At 41.3% G+C, this 13847-nt stretch overlaps 1 pseudogene; it reads left to right on the top strand.

Moving 5' to 3' along the window:
* The first annotated feature begins 13476 nt into the window (after window positions 1–13476).
* On the top strand, window positions 13477–13594 carry LOC126290173 (5S ribosomal RNA; annotated as a pseudogene).
* Window positions 13595–13847: the final 253 nt, after the last annotated feature.

Genomic DNA, 13847 nt, shown 5'->3' with positions numbered 1-13847 from the left:
AATACATACCGAATTTAAAAACTGAATACAGTGTCTCCTCGTAAAGTTAAATTAAGACAAAGAGTTTGTATCACAGTCGAAAAAATCATTTCGTTACGTTTCTGTAAAGAAAATTCTATGAGGTGGGTTAGAACTCTATATACTTTGGCTTGGTTAATAGGGTATTGTTTTTTATGATGTACTGGTGTATTCTGTTTATTTATTCGGTCTTGAATACTTAATGCTTTATAGCAGTGGTATTTGCCGTTATTTTATTGAGATGCGCTTTTATCTGACTCCCTGTCTGTATTATGGCAAAAATGGCTCTGAGCACTATGGGACTTAGCAGCTGTGGTCATCAGTCCCCTAGAACTTAGAACTACTTAAACCTAACTAACCTAAGGACATCACACACATCCATGCCCGAGGCAGGATTCGAACCTGCGACCGTAGCAGTCGCACGGTTCCGGACTGCGCGCCTAGAACCGTGAGACCACCGCGGCCGGCTGTCTGTATTATGAAGGATGCTCTAAACCTTTCTCGTACCTCACTTTAGTGAAGTTTTCTGTTTTTATTCCCGATCTGAATATGGCTGCATAATCAGCTAAGACTAGTCACCACTTAAAAATTATCTACTAGCGATCTTGACTATTAAATGATTTTAATCAGAAATTTTTTAGTTGTTTGTAAAATATTAGACCACTTTTCTCCGTTCTAAATGCTTCAGCAATTAGCTACAACAAGTTTGCTCCGGAAGACGATTGAAAATCAGTTCATGTGCCGGCGTATCTGTGGCGCTACATATTTTGCAAGTACCGGGTGGCTATAATTAAACTAACGGTTTTCTGACTGCTGCAGTATGGGCTGTGTGTATCGCAGGACATTGAAACATCAGAGTTATGTTCGTTAAGCGACGCGCTCCTGGAATGTGCTGAAAAAATAATGGTTCCACCTTCTGCCACCAAGTGAAAATATGTGTTGTAAGTAGCCAGAATGTGGTGTGGGTGTAGGAATAGGGGAGCAACGAACAAACAGATGGGAGAATGGTTCTGGCACGTTCATTAGGATATGATCACAAGTTACAACATGTGTTCAGTACAGTCTCCCGACTCAGAAACATGCTGCCTTCGTAACACGACATGGTCGACAGTTGCTCGCAGCATATCCGCCGCAGCTAGGGTGGTACGTCGTTGTATGCTATCCTTCAGATCAGGAAGAGTCCGTATGCATCCCTGACAGATACCCTCTCTTTCACATATTCCCACAAACAGTCACAGGTGTTTAGGTTTTGAAACTGCCTAGAGATGATGCGGTCGTTACCGCAGGTTTCTCGAAGCAAACTTTAACCTTGGCAAGCGACATGTGGTGTCACCCCATATTGCGTGAAAATAGTGGTGTAGACATAGTTGCTTTTCTGCACAGTTGGAATCACGTGTTGCAAGTCGAGAAGTCACCATGCACGCAACAGGCCCTTCAGGTGTCATCTCCTCGAAGAAACATGGCCCGAGAAGGAAGGACCTTGCGAAACCACACCACATAGTTACGTAAGCTGAATGAACGTAACTACTATGTTTCAGGCTTTTTAGATTTCTACCGCCCACACTGAAGCACTCGGAACGCCGTTAGTTTAATTGTAATCACCCGGTCCTTCCACCTTTTTCCGGCGTTTTATTGCTTAGCACATACAGGTATGTGCTGAAACATGCTTGGAGAAGTACACAGAGACGATTTCGTATTCATCAGAAGCATATGACACACATACTTTTAATTCTTTCAACAAACATAGCTATTTTAGAGCGTTACGAAGCAGGTGATGATTAATGAACTGTTCTGTTAGAATGATGGTGGCTCTAACTTTGATCACCGACTGGAAAATTACGCATTTGTGATCAGACTCCTATAACAAAAATGGTTCAAATGGCTCTGAGCACTATGGGACTTAACTTCCTCTAGAACTTAGAACTACTTAAACCTAACTAACATAAGGACATCACACACATCCATGCCCGAGGCAGCATTTGAAGCTGCGACCGTAGCGGTCTCGCGGTTCCAGACTGTAGTGTCTAGAACCGCTCGGCCACCCCGCCGGCCTCCTACAACAGAATCTGCGTGATGCTGTGTTGTAGGATGTGACCTACGTACCTGTTATATTTGATAAATAAGGTCACAAATGACGAACCACACACAAGTGTCTTACGTAACCGTGTTATTTGATCACAACGTGTAAAAACCAAAAGATAGTAATAAAAGTAGATAATAATGAAAGACATACTCGAACGAAGAAACTTGACGGAAGATGGGGCCGATTATTGGGAGTTGTGTTTGTTCACACTGGAAAAATTAATTATGGAAGAAACGAACGGAAGAGGACAAAGATTTTAGCAACGGCCAAGATAAGACTATGGACAATGGTTTATCGAGAACCCTGCACGTATTAACAGTGCAGAGACGAAGAGATTCAGACAAGACAGGAAGAGATGAAGGGCAGCAAGATACAAATTAGAAGACTGATGGATTTACCTGTCACACAGCGACACAGGTTTACAGTAAGAGTTGATACGTCTACGTTTTATATATTTACATTTCATATAGCAAAATTCATTTGTAATATTTAAATTGCTGTGATATTTATCATGCTGTAAACTGTGAACTCGAACGTGTTGCTGAAAATACAACTACCCAAAAGCATTTGAAACTTGGAATGTAGTATTTAACACGACGTTAATGATATCGATGTTTTGACTCTTATAACGTAGGTGACACGAGCATCTCAAAAATCCACATCCAACACAAACATTACAGAACACACAAACAGACCGAGTAATAAAAAATAAAAAGGAACTCATTGACATGCTCACCGAGATCAATACACAGGATGGCAAATATACTGGAGAAACCAGGATTACACACTGGATAAAGAACGAGATACTCACTCTAGTCACGTTTATAGGCACCAATAGAAAAACCAGAGAAATACCAAGGAGCCGGTATACACCTATTAGAAGATCGAACTTGCAAATCAGTGTATATGGGAATGACGGGCAGAAATCTCAAAACTAGATACAAACTACACACAAGACGCTGGAAATACGTTCTAACTTTGACGAATACCTAAAAAAGTTTGGGGATGAAGCATCTACCGTGGAACAAGATACGAAGATTAAGAGAATGAACAGTAGTAACACAAATTTCCTAACATTACAAGTAAATTTTCACATGAAAAGAACCATTGCAATGAACAAGAAAGTATAAATGATCAATTAATATAAGCAAAATCTCACTCATAACGCTAACCACTAAAGTAATAACAAACGGAAGTGTAGAACGTAACCAGAACTTACTCATTCTCCCCACCATTGACATGTAAATTTTTTAAGAAACAAAAAAGAAAAGAACCGAGTGGCTCCACTCAGAGCATGCCCCCCCCCCCCCCCCCCGCCACACACAATAACAAAAGAATCTACCTAAGTAAGAAAGGAATGTCAAAATTCATAAAAGACTCTCAAAAAAAGAAAGAAAGACACTTGGCAACACTATAGAAAGTAAAAACGAAAACACGCAGTGAAAATGATGTGCTTGGATGAAAAATGCTCATAAACGCCGAAACTCTAACCTCCTTGTGCACGGAGAGCAACGAGGCACCATGTTAGTTAGTTAGTTAGTTAGTTTCATGTTCCACAAACTATTTGCACGATAAATCGTAATGATGTGGAAAGAGTCATTTTACATTCACAACGCAAATTAATTTGTAAATATGGCTACAAGCAGAACATTTATACGAATTTTGTGTGTGTGTGTAAGTATGCAAATGTTACTTAGTAAATCGTACCCACCTGCTTTTAAATACTTGTTTGTCAATGAAATCATTTTTTTATGTCAGTCATTTTTGTTTTTGTAAGCACTGTTCTTGTGACTAAATGAAACATATCTTACAACTGGGCAGTAAATGCCCGACGTTGCTATAGCATCTTTCCCATATCTGCTGTCACTTCTCTGGCCGTTAAAACGTGATTTTCTGAAATTCGGGAAGTGACGCCATAAATACACAATGATTCCGAGGTTACATCCTGATTTTCTATGAGAATGTGGAAGTAATAAGGTAATGAAACAAGGGAGATCTCTTTGAACGTAATTGTAAGAACGTAAATATTTTAGGAAATGCAAGACAGGACGAAAACTGTGACCTTGAAAAGGAGCGATAAATTGTGGAGATTTAAATGTAGACATTCGAATCCTGATGGCGGAAGAATTTTCCGTCTCCATAATTTGACTAGGATTCTAAGGGGCCCACGAGATTGTGCCCCAGTGTGCTAAGCTTAACTACATTTCTGTCCATAGTGTCTGGTGAGGTGAGGACGCAACATTTTGTTGAAAGTGGCCCTTCCATCGGATGGCTTAGCTGTATCCAGCAGCAGTGTGGTGTGCGCTGCCCCGTGTTCACACTTAGTATCTGACATTTAAACCTTCATCCACAATAAGTCAATGGCAGACCACGTCCACAATAAACGAGAATAGTGGGTGCGTCTTGAGGCAAGCCAAATTTTTCGTACCAAAACTAGTTCCCTCGAGAGCTCACCATCATCCGTTCCTTTTACATTTTTGTATTTCTTGCATGTCACTTCTTTGGATATCTGTTGCGTGTTCCTCATACAGTGTATCACGAGAAACACATAACTGACTGCCAAAGTAATTAGGTGAGAGAAATATAGCAAGTAAAAGGAATCAAAGACAACGCTTTGTGGATAATGGCGAACTATCGTTGAAACTAGCAGCGCTGAATGAAGAAGGAATTAGCACCAAGATGGAGCCATGGACGCCATATTGCCTTGCTGTGAACATGGATGAACCAGGAGAAAAGCTAAATGTCTAAAAAATCGACAAATATTTGGTCAAGGAGAGCATAACAAAATTTCCGCATTGATACTAACGATCAGTGAGCGTGAGACGATCTATTTCAATGCAAATAAATAGTTCATGTTAATAGTGAGTAGACAACTTTGATCTCACGAAATTCAATATTTTCGATATATCTCACTTCAGGTGAGTTTCTAGCACTTGACGTTAACATACTGGCTTAGCCCAGAGTGCCAAAGGAATCAGTCACGCCTGAAAAGAAATTAAAATTGCTACGATATGGTCAGTGGGGCTATATCACTAATTTTTTTGCTAAAAGCTATGTCCTTACCTTTTCCGTTACGGATTTGGGAACAATGTGACAGTATCGTACATTCATGAAGAAGGAATTGCAGCAATCAATCACTATTCATGTTTTTAAATTTACTGTATTATCCTTTGCCAGTTTCGGTAAGCAATGTGCACTATTAGGTTTTCACATTTGTCCTAAACATTAGCATACTTTTTTCCTTGTGAAACATCCCCTTTGTATGTAAAGAATGACAGTGCTGGAAAAACTCATATGTTATTTGATTTTCAAACGGCTGAGCAAAACTGAACGAACTCAGTTCTCTCTTTACTTATTCTGATAATCGCTAAACTGACACACAATATTTTACCGCAACGCAGTCTGACTTTCAATAATCCCTACAAAAGAATGGCCTGGCTAACAATAACCTATACCTTTCATGAATCACTTGCCTCACAAAAATCTTGATTACTAGAACTACTGCAATACATCGAGCGCCAATACTGTCAGCTAAATAAAAGACTCTAACAACTGAAGGCACTAACTACTGATAGGCATAGTTAGCAGATGAAAGGTTTTGGTAGAGAACAAACAATGTATTTACTTTAATAGTGTTCAAAAGTCATAATATATATGTCAGTTCACGACCTCCAGTCTTACAAATTTCCTTTTCTAACGGACACACGTCCAGATCGTCCGCTCTCGAAACTCTGGCATCTCTCTCCCCTCATCCACCACTGCTAGCGACTCACCTACAACCACCCAACGCTACACGCTGTTCACATCCAACTGCCCAACACTTCACAAGCTCCGAGTCCAACCAGCCACAGGCTGCACACAGTGCAGTCAGTGATTTTCATAGAGAGCGCTACGTGGCGTTACCAACATCAAAACCTAAACAGCCTACTTACACTTGTTGTAAGTGTGAATACCGACACATGAACACAGTGATTCGTAGACACAGCTTATAGGTGTTTAGAACTTGAAGGTGCAACTGTAATGGGTTTCCAAACTCTTGAACACAGTAAAGGGAAATAACATAAGTTCGATAACGCAAATAGTGACCAGTTGCTGCGATTCTTTCCAGTAACAAAACTTACGTTATCAGCAGGTGAACTGCCAGTGATCACCACGGAAGAGTGATCCTTGCTGCGGTTTGAAAGCAAGTGAAAGGAGCTCCCGCACAGAATGGCCACAACACTTACATTTACGCTGCGTTTGTAGCTAGGGAGAGAAAATAGTGTACCATTAGATAGATCGTCTTTTGGCGCAGATTGGCGAAAGTTTTGTGAGGAGAGAGGTTAAAAATGCTGGCGGAAGGCGACGAAATGTGATGGAGCAGGTTTCTAGCGCCGAGAGCGCGCCTGGCGATAAATTAAAAGATGGGGGGGGGGGGGGGGGGGGGCGGTACCCTCGCCCGTTTCGTGTGTGCGTTCGCTAGCCGTCGGGCGAGCTGCGCTTCCGTCTCCTTGTCCATCGCGAGGCCTCACGCCTACTCCTTTTGTTTCACTGTCGTATGCGAGAAAATTCTTTTTATATATCTCCGCCTCCTGCCCTCCGCCCGGTCCTTAGTCTCTCGCTATATTTTCGTCCTCGTATCTCTCCTCCGCGGACTTGAACCCTTCGCTTCTTCCTCTCAGGATCATTCTTTCCTTTTTGTTGCCCCCGTCCTCTTCCTCCCTTTCTTTTTATTATCTTTCTCGATATTATTTTCACTGCGTTTAGATAAGGGAGATTGAAAAATAAATGGCCGTGTCGTGGAGGGGCTGCGACCACCAACTTCCTGGAGAAATCTGCCCGCTGCCCCAGGCACTACAGGGTGCCCAGGCAGCGAAGATACATGGCCGCCCAGAAGTCACACACCGGCCGGGGACTGACGTCAACTGCTGCGCTACCTCTGCACAACACTGCAATTGGCAACCCTGTATTGTGTTTCACCCTATTCAAAATAGTCTTTACAGCGGTCTAGTCCAGTAACACAAAAATGTACAATGACTGTATTTGCATACACTGGAGTCTTCCAAACCTTACTGCAACTAAAGCCACAACCTGCGGGTTCCTGATGCTTTCATGCATATTTTGCTTACATAATATCTGCTGTTCACCAAGTATTCTCCTTGAATTGTCTTTCGCATTCGAGTTAACAGTAGTAACCAGACAGCAGCAATAAACATTGGAAGTATTGTTCAGTGAAAAGAGTGAATACATCTACGACCTTTGCGTCGAGCAGCAGTTATCAGACTATATATGATTCGAACACTTTCCGACACAGACTGCTGCTTACAGCGTCCTTCAGTTCGAGATTTGTGAATTTAGAGAGTTTTTTTAGTCACAGTTGCCAGTATTCGAAAATGATTGAAATGGCTCTGAGCACTATGGGACTTAACATCTGAGGGTATCAGTCCCCTAGAACTTAGAACTACTTAAACCTAACTAACCTAAAGACATCACACACATCCATGCCCGAGGCAGGATTCGAACCTGCGACCGTACCGGTCGCGCGGTTCCAGGCTGAAGTGCCTAGAACCATTTGGCCTCAGCAGCCGGCTCCCAGTATTCATTTTAAACAAGACCTGTTTATTTTATTGTAATCTATTTTAGACTTTGTGTGTTATAAAGCTACAAGTGAAAATCTCATACATCGGGGCATTCGAAAATTAGTCTGAAGAGTTTCACTGGCCACATAAGACGGCCGAGATTAAATCGAGCATGCGCTAAGTCTGCAAAAATAGACATGATATCTCTAAAGCCATCACCAAATCTCAAGCTATTCTAGCTACCCTTGAAGAAAATATTACAATTCAACTTGGTAAGATTTCATGCATTCTGAACCCTCGAAAGACACATCAGCTCTAGTAGCCCGAAAGACACATAATGTCTAATAAAGCAACGTTGTCCAGAGGAACGGGAAAAACGAAATCGAGCAGCAGAAAATATAAAGAAATAGCAGTAAATAACAGTTGTGACTGATATTTCCAATGCTAACATGCATCAGCGAGATGTCCTAGAAAGCTTTCATAGATGTTACCAGAAGGACTCTTAAATGTTATGCTCTTTGTCTATGTATTAGAAATATTCTCGACACATTGTGTCTTGGAACAACGAACAATAGGCCTACACCTTCGAAATAATTTATATTTTAGTCTCTAGCCGCTATTTCCTTAGTTTTTTTATTGCCTTTCGGTTACCGGTTTCGGTACTCAGTACCGTCTTCAGGCCATCCCTTGGCATGCAGTCGTAACGCTTTCCAAGTAGGTGTGTAAGGTACTCGGTTTGACACAGTTGGTTGGGGAGCTTGACGACTGTGTGCCATGGGATGGCCTGAAGATGATACTGAGTGCCGAACCGGTAGCCAGTAGGCAAAAATAAATAAGAAAGTCATTATAGATTAAAACATATATTCCTTTTGTGCGTTACAGTTACCAGTTCTGTTATTGATTTACTGCACCTTCCTCACTGTTGATGTTTATCACCAGTTTCCCCTTGCTGGTCTTCATTTGCATCTTTAGTAGACCTCTTCACTAGGTAACTCTAAGTCCTTACTTTAGGTCTGTAGCATTGTGTCTGCAAATTTTAAATTACATACTTTTATTGCCATTCTACTTACTATTTTGAACAACGTCTATCAACTTCAATTGTGGTAGAGTGTTTCTACCTCAGTAAGTGCCATATAGGTACAGTGGTATCCTTTACTTTTTCTTCCATAATGAAGCTTAAGGTCAGAATTCACTTTCAGGTATTTTCACCTTACCTGAAGCCTGAATCTACCTTAAGCTGTACTTATTTTCTTTTCATTGTGTTCTCTGTAACGGTAATGTTTTAAAAGGTGACGTGCGAAACGAATCACCAAACGTTCTCACGATCGCTCTCTCGCTATTTTTAGCAAAAAAAAAAAAAAAAAAAGAGTAAACCTGTCATCAGTCCGAGGTATATTGCTAGGCATGTTACCTTCTTCCGACCCTTGCCGATCCAGTTATAGGTGGACATACAGTTTAACTCCGAAGCGTGGTACAACACGATACTTTCACATCACGATAAGTGACAGACAAAAGTCTTGAGACAGATCGGGATCGACCTTGAGACCTGTTGATCCACGGGCTGGGAGATTCCACAGGAGCCACTGAGCCGCGTTAATGTTTTCCACGAAATCTAACGGCAAAACTTCAGGTCAATTAATTTTCGATTAAAAAAAAAGGAATTCTCTAATTCGTATATCGCAGACTGTTCTTTGTGACGCCAGATGTCACATATTCTAGAGGAGAAACACGACGTGTTTGCATCAGCAGGGGAGCAACACAAGGCGCCCCGTCGGCTCCTGGCGGTGGAGACGCGGACGTCGATGTGGCGCGCTGTGATGGAGGCCTCCCACCCGCAGCGGAAGGAAATCTTTTTTTCCCCCATCAGCGCGCCGTATCGGCCGCTGCAGACAGCGTTTTGGAGCGGCTGTGTGCACTACCTCCGAGAAAACATTCTGTAAAAGACGTTGAACTTGCAGTATCTGATGGAGTCTAAACAGCCGTATAACAAAGTTAAACCATACCGAGATAAGAGTGCTCTTCCTCGCCACAGCACGTCTATTTAAATATTATGTAAATTCGAGCTTATAAAACATATTTAAAGAGAGTAAAGGAGTACGTGAAATCCCCCGATCTTAACCAGACGTTTACGGCTATCTGGGATTTTATCTCAGCGAGTAATGATCTTCTTTGAAGAACAGAATGTATTTAAAATTCCATGAAATGCCCGTGGTTAGACGCGATACATGCACTATTGGGAACGATGGAGTAAAGTACGCGTATCGTGTTATAAATCGATTTCCGGATAGCTTCTTCTAGGATGGAGTTTGAGCTTAGCTAGCAGATGGAAATTTAAGGTAAACAAAGAAAGGTCTGAGTTGCTGTCGCCCTAATAATGTGTTCTTTTGTCTGATTGTTAGATGCTTATTTTCTGTTCAGCGTGTAAGCTACTTTCTTATCTGCTTCTAACAAAATACTATTGGCATCATAATTAACATTACCAACTGGGAGACATGTGCATCTTGCTGTTAATAATATGCCATTTTTACGTCACATTTCTACAGACGCCATATATTCCTAATTCACGCAAGTAAGTACCTATTAAGGTCATAATAAGAACTCTTTTGGAAATGCGACGCCACATAGGTAACTTGTAGCTTTTGGAAAACCAGAAGTGATAACATGGCGGAAGAAACGGTACGAAATTTTTCATAGCACAATTCCTACAGGAAAACATTATATATACTGTAAGCCCGAGTCATGTCACATGCTTCCATACCAGAAATTAAAACAGCTGATGAAGTAAAAACTCTGTCGAAACAGTGGCGACATTGTCAGCAAACATTTTTTAACTTGGAGAAACACAATTTTGTCCATTTTTCTATAACATTTTTGTTAACAAATCTTCTCTACCGTGAAAGTATTTTCAGTGACTATAATGTTTCTGACGCTGTTGGCAATGGGTGTTGTTGAAGGGTAAATTAATTACCTATGAAAATGGCCGGCCGGTGTGGTCGAGCGGTTCTAAGAGCTTCAGTTTGGAACCACGCGACCGCTACGGTCGCAGATTCGAGTCCTGCCTCGGGCGTGGATGTGTTTGATGTCCTTAGGTTAGTTAGATTTAAGTAGTTCTAAGTTCTAGGGGACTGATGACCTCGGATGTTAAGTCCGGTAGTGTTCAGAGCCATTTGAACCTTAGAAATTGAGTAAATTTAGTAGGTAATCAGTGAGAGTAATTTTTTTTATATCGTCCAATTTCTTTTCAGGACGATAAACTCTAGTAAATTATACTAATAGTTACGTACCAGACCACTTTTTTTTTCATGCTCCCTTCAGACAGCTGATGACACTTCGACAATTACTTTGTGTGTTGCTCTCCAGGAAAAATTATATAAATCACGTGGACCCTCCGTGTAGTGTCTGTTGACCAGCTAATCGTTGAATAATCTCAATGAAGTTTTTGGCAGTGTTATTGTGAGAAAAGCAGATCGCTTGTTTGTTTTTACTACTGCAACTATTCAAATTTTAGCAAACTTCACCACAGTTGGTGTCTTCAGAGATTGTTTCAGGTGCCTTACCCAAATTTCAATTAACAAGAGTTAATTCCGCTAATGTCGACACGCGCTGACTCTGTTATGAAAATAAACAAGTTAGAAGAATGACTGTTTCATGCAATAAAACAACCAGCTCGCTTCATTCCTCTGAATGATGCGAACTCCCTTTTTATTGTGTAATAAAAATAAATTTCCTTATACATTTCAAAGTTCGTAGCAACAGTGTTCGTTTCGTACACATTGACTCAAATCATTGGAACATTGAAGACGAAAATCGGATGAGATTCAGAATTTCTTAGCAAAACTGGACCAAAGTAACAGTCTGATCAGGGTCTAAAACAGCAACACAGAGACATAGAGAAAACAATTTAATGAAAAGAAGCTGTACTGTAAAATATCTGTATCAGTCATCAGATTCTGTTTGATGATGAATTATACCATTGTGTGAGTGTCGGAAAAATTGCTACGACGTTTAATTTTGGTGTTTGTTTTCTAAAACTGTCTGTACAATCTATCACCATACTTTGACACACTTGTTATATTGTTTAAACAGAAATGCTGGTATAGTTAATTTACTTGCATCACATCATAAAGGTGACCAAATGATGGAGAAGTTCATTTACCAATAAAATAAATTGACTTGCTAGATTTTTTTCTGTATTCTTTTCTGTTATTTAATCTTCTAGTGATACAAAGAGTTATCCTTAGGAAACTTTATCCTATTAAACATAGCTTAAGCACTATATTGAACTGTGGGAGTCTTACTTTACGAAACAATAGCACAATATAATGACGTTTAAAATTGACTCTAAAATGCACGACCATAGACTTAAATTACCGTTGTTACATTAGTGTACTTAATTTCTGCCGATGCACCGAGATATTATATTATTACAGTTTTGTTGCATCAAAAGAGTTTACAGTTATGGCTCCTTACTCTCATACGGGGAGCACACATCCCAGAACTATGCAGGTAGTTAGAAAGGAGTGGGCGCTGTCTACGAAAATCATTTTCAAACTACTAGAAACAACACTTTTAGTCGTGCGACTAAATAAAACACATTTTCAGTTGGCGAAAGGCATATGCAATATCATCATACAGTCCAAACATTTAGTTTCTCCAGCATATCTTTCAGTGATGGAAATTTGTATAAAAAGATGTGGTTTTACAGCTGAAAACAAACGAATTCTGAAGCGTATAGGACTCCGGACTTCCGCAGAATACGTTACTTGAGGCACAAAACCGCGAATATCTTACAAGATATTGTTGCAGAAAGTTCAAATATTAAATTGCGCATCTGTTTGCAGATTATGCAACTGCTGTGCAACGTACTGACGAAGATTTTTCGGTGCATAATGGTACATGTTCCGTAAGATTACGTATTCGGACAAGGATGAACTAAGTCTAATCTGAGGAAATTGATAGTGATCCAGATGAGTCAATACAATTTCATTCAGAAACTGGCGGCAGAACTTAAAAAGATTAGTCTACAAGCTTTAGCTCATGTATAAGGTCAGTCGAATGAAAACGAGGCAGATGAAAAAAAAGTAAGTAAGCAGTTTAATATTTGACAATTAATCGTCGTAACTGTTAATACGAGGGTAGCCCACATACGAAAGAATGGTGTTTTTTTCTACACGCCCTATTTTTCCACGTAATCTCCATCCCGTTCTGTGGCCTCCCTGCAGCTCGAAACATGGGCGTGAGTGCCCTGTCGGTATTAACCCTGGTCCTAGTCGTGACGCCAGTGATTCACTGTGTGAATCAACTCCTCATCGTCATTAAAATGTCTTCCGCGAATGGCGTCCTTCAATAGCCCAAACAAGTGTAAGTCCGAGGGGCTAGCTGGATGGGGTTACACTCTCTAGCCCTGTTTTCGTTGTGTTCAGTAGTCCTCGAGACTTGGGTGGGGCCGAGCGCTACCGTGTTGTAGCAAACGTCTCCTGGGTTGCTGTGACGCCTAAGTCACAGGAGGCGCGCGTCTTGAGTTTTGTTAATGTGTTGACATATGCTTCTCAACTAATGGTACCATCTCTTAGCATCACATCAATAAGTATCACACCTTCACAGTCCCAGAACACGGTGATCATAACCTCACCCGCGGAAGTGGGGAGTGGGAACGGCACCATTCCGTCGACTGTCGTTTTGTTTCGGGTTCAAAATGGTGAACCCGGGTTTCATCAGAAGTCGTCACAATCCGGGAAAAGAAGGCCACCCCCTCAGCTTCAAAACATTGCAACAAATCAGGACAAATGTTTTTTCTGTAGACCCTACATCTTTCTGGGCAACGGCCTTGCCGCAGTGGATACACCGGTTCCCGTGAGATCACCGAAGTTAAGCGCTGTCGGGCGTGGTCGGCACTTGGATGAGTGACCATCCAGGCCGCCATGCGCTGTTGCCATTTTTCGGGGTTCACTCAGCATCGTGATGCCAATTGAGGAGCTACTCGACCGAATAGTAGCGGCTTCGGTCAAGAATACCATCATATCGACCGGGAGCGCGGTGTGCTGACCACACAGCTCCTCCTATCCGCATCCTCATCTGAGGTTGACACGGCGGTCGGGTGGTCCCGGTAGGCCTGAAGACGGAGTGCTACATCCTTCTGAATCTGCTTAGTGTGTTCATCTCTTCATCTCCATCTATGATTTTTACAC

This window comes from Schistocerca gregaria, chromosome 1 (genome assembly GCF_023897955.1).
Source record: "Schistocerca gregaria isolate iqSchGreg1 chromosome 1, iqSchGreg1.2, whole genome shotgun sequence".
In the NCBI taxonomy this organism is placed as follows: Eukaryota; Metazoa; Arthropoda; class Insecta; order Orthoptera; family Acrididae; genus Schistocerca; species Schistocerca gregaria.
This window is presented reverse-complemented; position numbering and strand designations above follow the sequence as displayed.